This window comes from Loxodonta africana, chromosome X (genome assembly GCF_030014295.1).
Source record: "Loxodonta africana isolate mLoxAfr1 chromosome X, mLoxAfr1.hap2, whole genome shotgun sequence".
Taxonomy (NCBI): domain Eukaryota; kingdom Metazoa; phylum Chordata; class Mammalia; order Proboscidea; family Elephantidae; genus Loxodonta; species Loxodonta africana.
In genome coordinates this window covers 136988081-137002877 of record NC_087369.1, presented here as the reverse complement: position 1 = coordinate 137002877, position 14797 = coordinate 136988081, and the positions used below count along the sequence as shown (strand labels likewise).

Genomic DNA, 14797 nt, shown 5'->3' with positions numbered 1-14797 from the left:
GTCTAAGGTGTGTCTCTTGTAGGCAGCATATAGATGGATCGTGTTTCTTTTTCCAGTCCGTGACTTTCTGTCTCTTTATTGGAGCATTTAGTCCATTTACATTCAGCGTAATTATAGATAAATAAGTTTTTAGTGCTGTCATTTTGATGCCTTTTCATGTGTGTTGTTGGCAATTTCATTTTTCCACATACTTTTTTGTGCTGAGACGTTTTTCTTAGTAAATTGTGAGATCCTCATTTTCATAGTGTTTGACTTTATGTTAGTTGAGTCGTTAACGTTTTTCTTGGCTTTTATCTTGAGTTATGGAGTTGTTATACCTTTTTGTGGTTACCTTATTATTTACCCCTATTTTTCTAAGTAAAAACCTAACTTGTATTGTTCTATATCGCCTTGTATCACTCTCCATCTGGCAGTTCAATGCCTCCTGTATTTAGTCCCTCTTTTTGATTATTGTGATCTTTTACCTGTTGACTTCCATGATTCCCTGTTATGTGTATTATTATTATTATTTTAATTAATCTTAATTTGTTTGTTTTTGTGATTTCCCTATTTGAGTTGATATCAGGACGTTCTGTTTTGTGACCTTGTATTGTGCTGGTACCTGATATTATTGGTTTTCTGACCAAACAATATCCTTTAGTATTTCTTGTAGCTTTGGTTTCGTTTTTGCAAATTCTCTAAACTTGTGTTTATCTGTAAATATCTTAATTTCGCCTTCATATTTCAGAGAGAGTTTTGCTGGATATATGATCCTTGGCTGGCAGTTTTTCTCCTTCAGTGCTCTGTATATGTCGTCCCATTCCCTTCTTGCCTGCATGGTTTCTGCTGAGTAGTCTGAACTTATTCTTAGTGATTCTCCCTTGAAGGAAACCTTTCTTTTCTCCCTGGCTGCTTTTAAAATTTTCTGTTTATCTTTGGTTTTGGCGAGTTTGATGATAATATGTCTTGGTGTTTTTCTTTTTGAATCAATCTTAAATGGGGTTCGATGAGCATCTTGGATAGATATCCTTTCGTCTTTCATGATGTCAGGGAAGTGTTGTGTCAGGAGTTCTTCAACTATTTTCTCTGTGTTTTCTGTCCCCCCTCCCTGTTCTGGGACTCCAATCACACGCAAGTTATCCTTCTTGATAGAGTCCCACATGATTCTTAGGGTTTCTTCATTTTTTTTAATTCTTTTATCTGATTTTTTTTCAGCTATGTTGGTGTTGATTCCCTGGTCCTCCAGATCTCCCAGTCTGCATTCTAATTGCTCGAGTCTGCTCCTCTGACTTCCTATTGTGTTGTCTAATTCTGTAATTTTATTGTTAATCTTTTGGGTTTCTACATGCTGTCTCTCTATGGATTCTTGCAACTTATTAATTTTTCCAGTATGTTCTTGAATAATCTTTTTGAGTTCTTCAACAGTTTTATCGGTGTGTTCCTTGGCTTTTTCTGCAGTTATCCTAATTTCATTTGTGATATCATTAAGCATTCTGTAAATTAGTTTTTTATATTCTGTATCTGATAATTCCAGGATTGTATCTTCCTTTGGGAAAGATTTTGATTCTTTTTTTGGGGGGGTTGGAGAAGCTGTCATGGTCTGCTTCTTTATGTGGTTTGATATGGACTGCTGTCTCCGAGCCATCACTGGGAAAGTAGTTTTTCCAGAAAATCCGCTGAGTGGTACGCTGGCTCCAGGCTCTGAAAACAATCGCTGCCTCCCCGTATTTGTTCGTGCTCCGTCTCTAAATCTGTGTTTGTTGTTCAGGGTTCGTAGACTGTTATGTATGTGATCGATTCACTTGTTTTTCCGAGTCTTTGTTGCAAGAGGGATCCGCGGTAGCGTCCACCTAGTCCGCCATCTTGGCCCCGCCCTTTCATCACTTTTTGAATGAATGTTTTTTCTCTACGGACTTCAAGGTCTGCGTTCTTCTTTTGGTGGCTGTTTAAGTTTAGTGGGCTATTACATTGTCGTTCTTAAGTGGCCACTGCTCATGACAAGTTTTTGCACTGCTTGGTTTTTTTTTAGCTTGAGGCTCAGCTTTTGTGATCTTGTGGAGGTGAGTTAGTAAAGAGCAGAGACACATGAGAAGAACAACTTGACTATTTTGAATGGTTAACCTATTCTGCTGTAGAGATTGGCAGTTTCTATACATATGAACAACCAAAAAAAAAAAAACCCAAACCCACTGCAGTTGAGTCAATTCTGACTCATAGCGACCCTGTAAGACAGAGTAGAACTGCCCCACAGGGTTTCTAAGCAGTGCCTGGGGGGTCGGAACTGCTGACCTTTTGGTTAGCAACCGTAGCTCTTAACCACTATGCCACCAGAGTTTCCACATATATGAGCAAGGGTCATAAAAAAATTATATCGATTCCAATTCAGTGCTGAGGCACCTTCTCATTGGCTTGCGCTTCCCCTGTGCAAACATGGCAGCCACCAAAGACTATGCCTTGGCTTCCTGTGGTGGACCTGCCTGACACTAAGGCTGTTGGCTTCCTCCATACCCACCTCTGAAGCTTTTTGGGTAGGCCTCACGGCTCACAGTGCTGTGGATATGTAGGATGCTGTTTAGTTATGCCTGGGACCTTGACTTTCCCTAATCTTGCACATTAAACAGAAACAACATGGAGGGTCTGTGGGCTTCAAAAACATTTTCCGCTTGATGGCGGTATTGCACCAGAAATATTGGCATGCTCTTCCCCTCTGAAACTCCCCCTCTACCCTTTGGTATCGAAAAAAATGGCCAGGATTGTCTGCTCTCACTAGAGCATGTTGTCTCACCATCTTGTCTACTTTTGGGGTTCCAGCTCTAACATCTTGTGCTGAATTGCGAGCCCTTGTCTCTGAAGAGAATCATTAGGTTTCCTTTCTTCCTGAGGAGGAGGGATGGCTCCATACCTGAAACTCTATGAGTGGGTGACCTAAAAAAAATTTTAAAACAGCATTGTCATCAAGTCGATTCCAATTCATACTGACCCTATAGCCACCCATATCTGCAATCTTAGTGCCGGAGATTGGCCAGGACGTCAGGAAATAGATGGTGTCTTCTCATAGAGTACAACCACCCAGCAACCCAATGACCACCAGGAACATTCGAACTTGAGCTTTCTTACACCCTACCTAAAATCCAGTCTGATACGAATTTTAATTTTGCTCCTCTTTTGCAAAATAAGCCAACCAAACCAAACCTGCTGCAGAGTAGAACTGCCCCATAGGGTTTCCAAGGAGTGGCTGGTGAATTCGAACTGCTGAACTTTTGGTTAGCAGCAGGACTCTTAATCACTGCACTACCAGTGGAACATTCCAACTTGAACATTCTTAGAGCTCACCTAAAAGACAGTTTGATATGAATTTTGTTTGTCCCTTGGAAAGTACACACCTATAATTCAGGGGTGCTGACTAAAATCAGATCTTAGAGAACCAGACCCCTTGAAATATAAAGACATCTTCCTGATAATCTCTTTCCTTTAGGAAGCACAATCTTTAACTTGAAGAGTATAGTCCCAAATCTTTTCTGCTCCACTGTGCCTATGAGACTATGGGAGAACATTTGGGAATGTATTCCCAAGCCTGTTTCCTCCACCACAAATGGAATACCTGACCTTCAGGGGATCATCAGCTCCTTTGACTCACTTGTAAATGGGAAAGAGATCTCTCCCTTATGGCCTGACAGGTATTAACCACATTGTGTAGCAAGGGTACTGCTCATTGCAAGACGTGGGCCTGTGATCATTCATTCATCTGCTTACCTCTGGACTAACGTTTGCAATACAAAATGTATCTGTACACACGCTCGTATTATAACTATGAAGTTACAGTCTGCATCAAAGCAAGTTACCAAAGAAATAGAGATAGAGAGAGAGAGAACTGGGTTGGATATAGAGAAGAATAGAGGCGGAATAAAAAAGAAAGGTACGTAGGAAAGAAAGAAGGAAGGAAAGACATCTAACACCTGTGTCAAAGGAAAAGCCCAGGATGAATACCCTATGTGCCACCCCATCCCCACACAGGTGAACACTAAGCAGTGGATAGAAAGGAAGTAATAACTACCTGGCAGGAGGTTTTCTCTGCACAGCTGTGCAAAGGCCAGGACACATCTTTTGTGAAAGCAACAAAATCCAGAAGAGTGTATTGCTTGTGATACCCTTTGGGATCAGTTACAAGAAGAAATGCAAACAAGGAATACTTCAATCTAGTTCTCATTATAAGGAGTATTAAAATGAGAGGTGGAAGGGAGAGGCACAAGCTTGGAAATAGGCCTAGAACACTGGTAATGGATGATTTCTCTGAATGGAAGGATTTATCCACAGAGGATCTAACTCTTTAACTCTCCATGGCAGTTAAAGATAAACAAACAAACAAAAAACTGTATATGTGATTGAGTACGTGTGTGTATATGTGTGTGTGAGGGTGGGAGTGTATTATGTAGCCAAACCTTAATGCAGAGCTTTCCATAAGGTTTTTTTCCAGCAGAGGCTGAAAAACAAATGTCCCTGGCAGTTGTCACCTGTCTCTGTGGCACCACTGGACCCTCTTTCTGATTCACGCACCTTGAACCTGGGGCACCAAATGGGCAATATCTATCTGGGATTCCCAAAGGTGAGCCAGGTTATAGGCCTCACTGTCTTCTGACCTGCCATGGCCGCTGGTAACAACTCCTGCTGCTGCCACAAAGGCCTGATCTCTCTTTGGGGCTGTGCTCCTGAGACTTTGGCCTTGATGAGTTGGCCCAAGAGTCCAGAAAAGCCAGAAGGGAATGATAAGTGAGGAAATCAAGGTACTCATCTCTACTCAAGCCAAGAGTCAATTTCTTGTGAAAGCGAAAATCCTAAACAAGAAGAACTATATATAGTTCTCAAAAAACAAACTCAGTGCCGTATATATAGCTAGGTGAATAAAAGTCTGGGTACCTGTTAGCATGCAATTCTGACACTGGAGTCTTACAGAAATAAACGTAGCCATAGGTATAAACAAATATGTATGTATACACGTACTCATACTAGTGTGTGTGTGTGTGTATATATATATATATATATATATACACATCTCGCTGGGCGGTGCAAACAGTTTGTGCTCAGCTACTAAGTTTAAGGTTGGCAGTTGGAACCTACCCGGTAGTGCCCCAGAAGGAATGCCTGGTGGTCTGGTTCTGTAAAGATGAAAGCCACTACACAATTTGAGGAAAGCCTCTGAAGAATATGTTTGAAATATCTGAATTTTTTTAGACAAATTAACGTATATCATCTTGCACAAATAAATTCTAACTTATTCCCTCCCCCTCCTCCACCCAGACCCTAACAACCACTAATCTTGATTCTACAGGTGGTAACTGATTTATGACAGGTTTCCATTCTGAGGACTCTGCTGTAAATTGGTTCTGACATAAGTCGAGTACCACATTTTTAATTTTCAATATTATTGCCTTTCATCATCAGTATCTATAAATGCCATCTTTATTTGCACTTGGCAGTAGGAAACATTACAGATAAACTTACATATATATGTTTATAGGAACATACATAAAGACAGTGGTGAAAATCAAGGCTCAAGGAATTGACGTAATACCCACTGAGACATTTCAACAAACGAATGAGGCACTACTCGAAGCCATCACACGTCTATGCCAAAAAAATTGGAAGACAGCTACCAGGCCGACTGACTGGAACAGATCCATATTTATTCTTATTCCAAAGAAAGGTGATCCAACCGAATTCGGAAATTGTCGTACAGTATCATTAATATCACACACAAGTAAAATTTTGCTGAAGATCACTCAAAAGCAATTGCAGCAGTAAAGCAACGGGGACCTGCCAGAAATTCAAGCCAGATTCAGAAGAGGATGTGGAACCAGGGATATCGTTGCTGATGTCTGATGGATCCTGGCTGAAAGCAGAGAATACCGGAAAGATATTTACCTGTGTTTTATTGACTATGCAAAGGCATTCAACTGTGTGCATCATAACACATTGTGGATAACATTGTGAAGAATAGGAATTCCAGAACACTCAATTGTGCTCATGAGGAAACTTTACATAGATCAAGAGGCAGTTGTTCGGACAGAACAGGGGATACTGATTGGTTTAAAGTCAGGAAAGGTGTGCGTCAGGGTTGTTCTTTCACCATACCTATTTAATCTGTATGCTGAACAAATATTCCGAGAAGCTGGACTATATGAAGAAGAACGGGGCATCAGGATTAGAGAAGACTCATTAACAACCTGTGATATGCAGATGACACAACCTTTCTTATTGAATGTGAAGGCAACTCGAAAGCACATAGTGAAGAAGACCAAGGACTTCAGTATGGATTGTACCTCAACATAAACAAAACAAAAATCCTCAGGACTGGACCAATAAGCAACATCACGATAAAAGGAGAAAAGACAGAAGTTGTCAAGGATTTCATTTTACTTGGATCCACAATCAACAGCCATGAAAGCAACAGTCAGGAAATCAAACTACGCATTGCATTGGGTAAATCTGCTGCAAAGGACCTCTTTAAAATATTGAAAAGCAAAGATGTCACCTTGAAGACTAAGGTGCGCCTGACCCAAGCCACGGTATTTTCAATTACCCCATATACATGCAAAAGTCAACAATGAATAAGGAAGACCGAAGAAGAACTGAGGCCTTTGAATTGTGGTGCTGGCGAAGGATACGGAATATACCAGGGGCTGCAAGAACAATGAACAAATCTGTCTGGGAAGAAGTACAGCCAGAATGCTCCTTAGAAGCAAGGATGACGAAATTTCGTCTCATGCACTTTGGTCACGTTATCAGAAGGAACCAGTCCCTGGAGAACGACATCATGCTTGGTAAAATAGAGAGTAAGCAAAAGAGAGGAAGACCCTTGAAGAGATGGACTGATACAGTGGCTTCAACAATGGGCTCAAGCCTAACAATGATTATGAGGGCAGTGAAGGGCCGTGCAGCGCTTCATTCTGTGGTACATAAGGTTGCTATGAGTCAGAAGCAACTCGGCTTCATCTAACAACATAAAAATTACACAAATCAAAAGCAAGTAAATTTGACAACGAAGAGCTGGAAGACATTGGCATTTTGTCAGTTGCTGTAATACCTCCTTTATATAAGGTTAAGGACCATCTGGATTATCTCTGGGAACATGGGTGGCATTTTTAGTCAACAAATTAGGGAGAAGAAGGCGGGGGGGGGGAGAGGAAAGCTGGTAATAGGGAACCCAAGGATAAGACGGGAGAATGTTGACATGTCGAGGGGTTGTTAAACAATGTCATAAAACAATATGTATACTGTTTAATGAGAAACTAGTTTGTTCTGTAAACCTTCACCTAAAGTATAATAAAAAAAACTCAGTGAGGGCTGTCTGTCCAATTCTTTTCTTTTTCCCTGCATATATTTCACACTAACATCACTGCTTCCCAGATCTACCTACTGACTTTAGCAAAGGGATCAGCATTTCGGTCCTCGGTTTCAAGCAAGTTAAGACCCTGATTTAGTTAAGAAAACAATCTATACAGTAGTGTTTTGAACAGTAAATCAAAAATTGAACATCCTGTGAGTAAACACCTGAGAATAACATCAGCAAATTACACGCTGCAACACTATATGTTGTACACATTGCTGAGAAAATGTACAAAAAATGGAGACGGGTCATAACGCGAATACATTCTAAGTTGAGGTCTACATGTATTTGCCTATTCTGGACATTACAAATAAATGGGTGTCCTTTTACCTCTGGCTTCTTATCCCTAGCATGTTTCTGAGGACCATCCATGTTCTAGCATCCATCAGTAACGTCATGCCTTGTACTTACTACTAATCCCATCTGATGGATTATGCCACATTTTGTGATATTTGCTGCTATAAACATTTGTATAAGTTTCTGTTTTCCATTATATTTCATTTCTCTTCCTGAAATATAAATTTGAATTGTCTCAGTTTTCTGTGCAAATTAGGCTGTGAGCACACTAGACCATGCGCTAAAGTTGACTGCAAAAATAGATTTAACTAGCAATCTGCCAACATATCAAACCGGTAAAATCTTTAGGCCTGAACCCTGCTGTCCACTCTCCCGGGATAATTGTATAAGCCCACCAATTATTGGGGTGAATTACTTAATAATAAAATTTAACCAATTTATGAGTTTTCATGATTCTACCAGGGACGATTTTATTTCTTGCAATATGCTTCTATTTGAAAACAGTATTTCCAATAAAAAACTCATCCGTAAAAAAAAAAAAAAAAAAGGATTCCAATTCAGGAAACCCTGTGGAGCAGTTCTACTGTAAACAGAATCACCAAGAGTTAGATTCTCCTCAGTGCCAATGTGTTTTTTGTGGAGTATCTTGTGGATAAGGCTGGACAGAAACACATCAACAGTTCTGCCTCCAGATATCCTAAGGACCACGTTCCACAACCTGGTCCTAGGCATAATGGTCTTTTATTGAGGTTCGCAGCAGTCAAGGGAGAGACTCCTGCGGCCCTGTGCCCACAATAGTTGACCCACTTCCTGCTCCTGGGACCAGATGTACACCAAAAGGAGGCAAATAATCCAGAGCCCGGGGCTGAGGAGCCTTCCCAGCAGCTTGCACTAGTCCCACCCAGACATGGCCGCCACCAAGGGCTGAGCCTTGGGGTCCTGTGCCTATCGTGCCTGGCACCATGGCTGTCTACCTGATCGTGGCCCACCTACCCAACTTCTTGGATAGGCTCCCTCCTCAAACACTTGTCCCATGACTCAGGGCTTTGGGGAGATGCGGACTCTGAGTATAGTTATGCCTAGCATCCTGACTTCTAATCCCAGGCCTCCCCAGGAAGCAACAATGGTGGGTCCATGTGCTTTGGAAACAATTTCCGCTTGATGGCAGTATTGCACCAGAAATACTGGCGTGCTCTTCCCTATGCTGTTCCCCACCGCCCTTTGGTATCGAAAAAAAATGTCAACTAGCGTCAGTCTTCTGCCATCTTGTCCACTTTTGGGGCTCCAGCTCCCACATTGTGTACTGAATCTTGCAAGCCCTTGCCTCTGACAAGGAATGTCAGGTTTCCTTCCTTCCTCACAAGGAGAAATGACTCCATACCAGACATCCTGTGGGTGGATGATCTAAAGCCATCCATATCTGCAACCTTAGCACTCCAGCTTGGTCAAGACCTCAAGAAATTACTGAGTCAATGCGCAGAATCCACCTACCCAGCGCCCGACTGCCCAAGGGGGAACTTTCCAACTTGAGCTTTCTTTACCTCGCCTAAAAACCAGTTTGATATGAATTTCAATTCTGTTCCTGTTTTGGAAAGTACACACGTATGACTCTGGGACACTCTCTAAAGTCAAATCTTAGAGAAGCAGATCCTGTGAAATATAAAGATATCCTCCTGATAATCTTTCCTTTAGGAAGCATAACTGTCAACTTGATGAGTATAGTTCCTTACGTTCCCTGCTCCATGGTGCCCGTGTGACTATGGGAGAATGTGTGGGAATGCATGCCCAAGCCCACTTCCACCACCACAAATGGAATACCAGACCTTCAGGGGATCATCAGCTCTCCTGAGTCACTTGTAAATGGGAAAGAGGTCTCTCCCTTGTGGCCTGACAGGTATCAGCCACATTGTGTAACAAGGGTACTCAGTGTAGGGTGTGGACCTGTGATAGATAATTCATCTAACTGCTTACCTCTGAGTTGATATTTACAATACAAAATGTACCTGTAAACACACTCACATTATCATAACTATGAAGTTATAGTCTGCATCAAAGCAAGATACTAAAAATATACAGATAGAGGGAAAGAGGGAGGTGGGATGTATGCAAAGAAGGATAGAAGAAGGTAAAAAGGAAGAAAGGTAGGTAGGAAAGAAAGAAGGAAGGAAGGACCTCTAACGCCTGAGTCAAAGGAAAAGCCCAGGATCAACAGTCTATGGGCCTCCCCATCCCCACACAGGGGTACACTAAGCAGTGGGTAGAAAGGAAGTGATTAACTACCTGGCAGGAGGTTTTCTCTGTACAGGTACGCAAAGACCAGGCCACATCTTCTGTGAAAGCAGCAAAATGCAGAAGAGTGTACTGCTTGTGATACCCTTTGGGATCAGTCACAAGAAGAAATGCAAACATGAATCGGTATTTCCTTTCCTGTGCATTAAACGCTAGCAGGGTATACAAGGAATACTTAAATGTGGTTCTCATTATAAGGAGCATTAAAATGAGGGGTGGAAGGGAGAGGAACAGGCTTGGAAGTGGGCCTAGAACACCAGTAATGGATGATTTCTTTGAATGGCAGTTAAAGACAAACAAACAAAAACTGTGTATGTGACTGTGTATATGTGTGTTTGTACGTGCCTATGAGGGTGTGAGTATATTACGCAGCCAAACCTTAATGTAGATCTTTCCGGTAGAGACCAAAAACCAAATATCCCTGGCAGTTGAGACCTGTCTTTGTGGCACCACTGGACCTTCCTTCTGATTCACGGACCTTGAACCCAGGGTACCAAATGGGCAATATCTACCTGGGATTCTTGAAAGTGAGCCAGGTTACAGACCTCACTGTCTTCTGACCTGCCATGGCCACCTCCTGCTGCTGCCAGCATGGCCTACTCTCTCTCTGGGGCTGGGCTCTTGAGTTCTTGCCCTGAATGAGCTGACCCATGAGTCCAGAAGCGCCAGAAGGCAACGATAAGAGGGGAAACCAAGGTAGTCGTCCCTACTTAAGCCAAGAGTCAATTTCTGGTGAAAGTTAAAATCCTAACCAAGAAGACGTTTATATCTACAGGAATAAAAATCTGGATACCCGTTACCATGCAATTCTGACATAGAAGTCTTATAGAAATAGATGTTGCCATAAATATACGCATGCATGTATACATATTCTCATACTGATATTCACGTATTTGTGTATATGTGTATCTCCTGAGGAGGACAATAACAATTTGCATTCATCAACTAACCTGAAGGTTCCTGGTTTGAACCTACACAGTGGTGGTGTAAAAGAAAAGCCTAGGCATCTACTTAAAGAGTAAAGGCAACCAAAACCTGTGGCGGCTGTTCTACTCTGTAACATGGAGTATCAACATAAGTTGGAATTGACTCAACTGCAGCCTGTTTCTTTGTGTATCTTGCGGATAAGGCCTGTGATATGAACATGGGTTGTGTTTAGGGGCATGGGGAATCAGAGGACACAGGGGACTTACCAGGCCACCTCTACAGCAGGTATGAAACTGCTAGGGCAAGGATCCCAGACAAAGAAGCTCAGTCTGCCATGCCCACCAGGCTCACAGAGCCCTAGGGGGTGGCCTCTGTGGCAGCCATGTTTGGGAGAAACTATAAACATATATTCAGTCCTAACTCTAAATGGCAACTGAAACCACAGACAGAAAAATTGAAGTGAAGGGCCATCAGAGCTTGTGGTAGTCCTGCCTAGACATGGCAGCCACCAAACCTTGGCTTCCTGTGCCTGAACTACCTGGCATGCCACCTATCTACCTCGTCCTGACTCCTGTTTCTACTGCTTCCTGGGCAGGCTTCCACCTTCGTGTGTATTTACCCCGTGCCTTCTGAGCGAGGGACATTTCAGGACACTATTCCTAGTCCTTTTTGGAAACACTAACTTTCCTCAAAAGCCACAAGAGGAAGCAACCTTGGTGGGTTGCTGGGCTTGGCAAACAATTTCCACATGATAGCAGCATTACACCAGAAATTACACAGTACCCTTCTACAGGATCATTTCCTCCTCCCTTTCCTATACAAAAAACCAGTGTCTGGCCTCCCTAAAGAATGGAGGATAGCCATCATCTCTACTTTTGGGGAAGGAGCTCCCACATGTTGTGTTGAATCTTCAAAGCTCTTTTCTCTGTGAGGGGGGGTATGTTATGCTTCCTTCCATTCTAGGAGCAGAAATATCACCCCACCCAGGCTCCCTGCAGGTGGATAGAATTAAAGCCATTCATATCTGCACGCTTAAAACTCCAGCTTGGCCAACACCTCAAGAAACAGAATAAGTGCCTGCACAGAGTTTACCCATTGAGCGCCCCACTGCCCACTGGGAAACATTCCAACTTGAGTTTCCTTACACCTTACTCAAAAGTCAGTTTGACATGAACGTCAACTTTGTTCCTCATCTGCAACATAAAAAAATTTTTTTTTTTTTGCAACATACACACCTTTAATTCAGGTGTACCATAAGAATCACATCTTACAGAACAATATATTTTGTCCTTGCTAGGTGCTACCCAGTAGATTTTGCCTCACAGTAACCCAATGTGACAGTAGAACTGCCTCATAGGGATTCCTGGGCTATAATCTTTAGGAAAGCAGATAGCCATATCTTTCCCTGGGAAGGGGCTGGGTGGTATTGAACTGCCCTGCCTCCACATAATATTCCAGCAAGAGCTTGTTACCATGTCCTTGCTGGCTTGGCTGAGGGCCACGGCCCAAAGGGCTCTGCCCACAAGGGATAAAGAAATCATGGGAGGAACAGGCAGGAGGGATCAACCCAGAGATGAAGGCAAACGTCTTCAAGACCTGGTTCTCCTGAGTGGGTTCCCAACAATCTCTCTCAATTAGAGGCCAAGACTGCTCCTTCCCATTGGCAAGGTAGTTAGCCAAATGATCCTCTCTTAGTCAAATGGCATCAAAGAACTCCAGGCTACAAAGGCTTTCCTCTGTACCTTGTAAGGAAGGATATTTACCTCTCATTCCCAGGATCTATACCCTAAGCTATACTCAGATAATCTCCATGCCCCTACATGCTTTTCTAATGTGGAGTTGCACAATCAAGATGTCACTCTACACATTTCCTACCATGCTGGAGAGCAACTTAATTGTCTAACAACGTAAAATAAATGGTCTATCAACGTGACTCTGCTACATGAATGGATCACTGTTGGCAATCTCTCTTGTTATGGTCTGTTCAAATACCAGAAATTACTGTAATTCTTAATAAAATTAATAGTCATGCGCACCCTGGTTTTGAAAGGGGAACAAACAGAAAAAACAGCACTCACCCATAAGGCCACTGCCTAGAGATGAGCAGCGTTCTCTCTTCTTTCTTTTCAGACCAGCTTCCTCAGCAAAGAGATGCCCAGACACCCAGGTCTGGGATTTGAGGAAAGTCAGGGTCTCCAAAAAGGACCAAGGACAGAGTTCTGCAAGGTCCACAGCAACCAGGACTCTATTTCATTTTGTCAGAGTGATGGTCTAACATGGCCATGTATACTTCACCCAGGCAACACAGATATTATTCGCATGGCTATAAAAGAGAAAAATTTGCTGCTTTTTATTATTTTTTAATGCTATGAAATCAACTATAAGAATAACATCAATTTCTGAATCAATGGCGATATGAATTTCAACTCTGTTCCTCTTTTAGAAAATAAAATCAGGGCTGTTTCAATAGATTGAATCTTACAGAAGCAGTTCCTGTGAAATCTGAAAGTAACTGTTCCAAAACTATTCCGAGTGTGACAAGAACAATCACGTCAGAAGACAGTAAGGTCAATGCCCTGACTCACCTTCAGGAATCCAAGTAGACATTACCCATTTGGTGTCCCTAACTGGAGGTCTATGGGTCAGAAGGAGACCCCCATGGTGCCACACAGGCAGACAACCTCTTAGAGGGCCCACTGTTTTACAGTCTCTACTGTAAAGCTCTATGTGAAGGTCTGGCTGCATTGCACACTCAGAACCTCACATATATACATACACACACAAAAACACATACAACCATAGTTTTGTTGTTTGTTTTTAACTGCTATGGAGGTGCCACTGTGCACAGAACCTCACCCCATTCAAAAAAACATCTACTACCATTGTGCTAGGACCGCTTCTAAGCCTGTTTCTCTGCACTGCACCTCTTCTACCAATCCCTCTTATAGTGGGAAAGAGATATAATTTTCCTTGGGGGCTTTCAATAGGGTTAGGAAGAGATCGAAAACCTAAACAAGGATCATGGACTCCAATGCCAACAGTGCACACTTCCATGGGAGCATGGCTACATGGGAGAGATGCCTGTGTGCTCCTCTGGGTAAGGAGGATGCTCTAGTTTCAGCTCAGCAGTAACAATCACTAGACTAGTAATGTCACTAGATGTTGTCTGTATGCACAGAGTGGAAACCTCGGCAGTTGAGCATGTTCTGCTGAAATCAGACTGTGGCTACAGAGTTCCATTAGGAACTTGGTTAACATTTTTGATATCTGAAAGAACGCATGCTGATGGGTCAGATAAACTGGGAAAACACACAGGAAGAAACCAGGTCCTTCTCACTCATTGTCGTGAGAGAAATGGATTCAGTTTGCAATCCAAAGAGGAGATTATCTGGTAGCTATAATTTCTGATTCTCACCTTACCAACTTTCCTGAAAAAAAATTTTTTTTCTTGAGTACATGTTCCTTTAGCATTCAGAGTTTACAAGGAATACCACATTTCCCATTTCTCCCAAACATGGAGGCCACCAATGCCAAGCCTTCACTGCACACACACACACACACACACGCACATGCGAAGGAAACCCTGGTAGTGCAGTGGTTAAGAGCTAGGGCTACTAACCATAAATAGGTCAGTGGTTCGAATCCACCAGGCACTCCTTGGAAACTCTGGAGCAGTTCTACTCTGTCCTATAGGGTCGATATGAGTTGGAATCAACTCAACTGCAACAGGTTTGGTTGATACATGAAAATACGAACATCAGATATGTGTAAATTTGTATATATACATCAGTACGAACACATGTATGCATGCATATTTATTTTTATCTATTGCTACACCTATTTGTATAAGACAGTCGATATTGCTTGTTAACATGCGCCTATATTCTTGTTCACACGTGTAGATACACAGGTCTTCTTGGG

The 14797-nt window shown here is 42.3% G+C and overlaps 1 long non-coding RNA gene across 1 annotated transcript in view; it reads right to left on the bottom strand.

The window, feature by feature from the left end:
- The window catches only part of LOC104846308 (uncharacterized), a 97309-nt gene extending 84373 nt beyond the window's left edge, over positions 1-12936 (bottom strand). Inside the window, exons 1-2 of the long non-coding RNA XR_010319838.1 lie at positions 9941-12936; positions 2765-2904 (exon numbers count right to left, since the gene is read on the bottom strand). This is a non-coding gene — a long non-coding RNA (uncharacterized LOC104846308). The remainder of the gene's footprint in view (positions 1-2764; positions 2905-9940) is intronic.
- Between the last annotated feature and the right edge of the window lie 1861 nt (positions 12937-14797).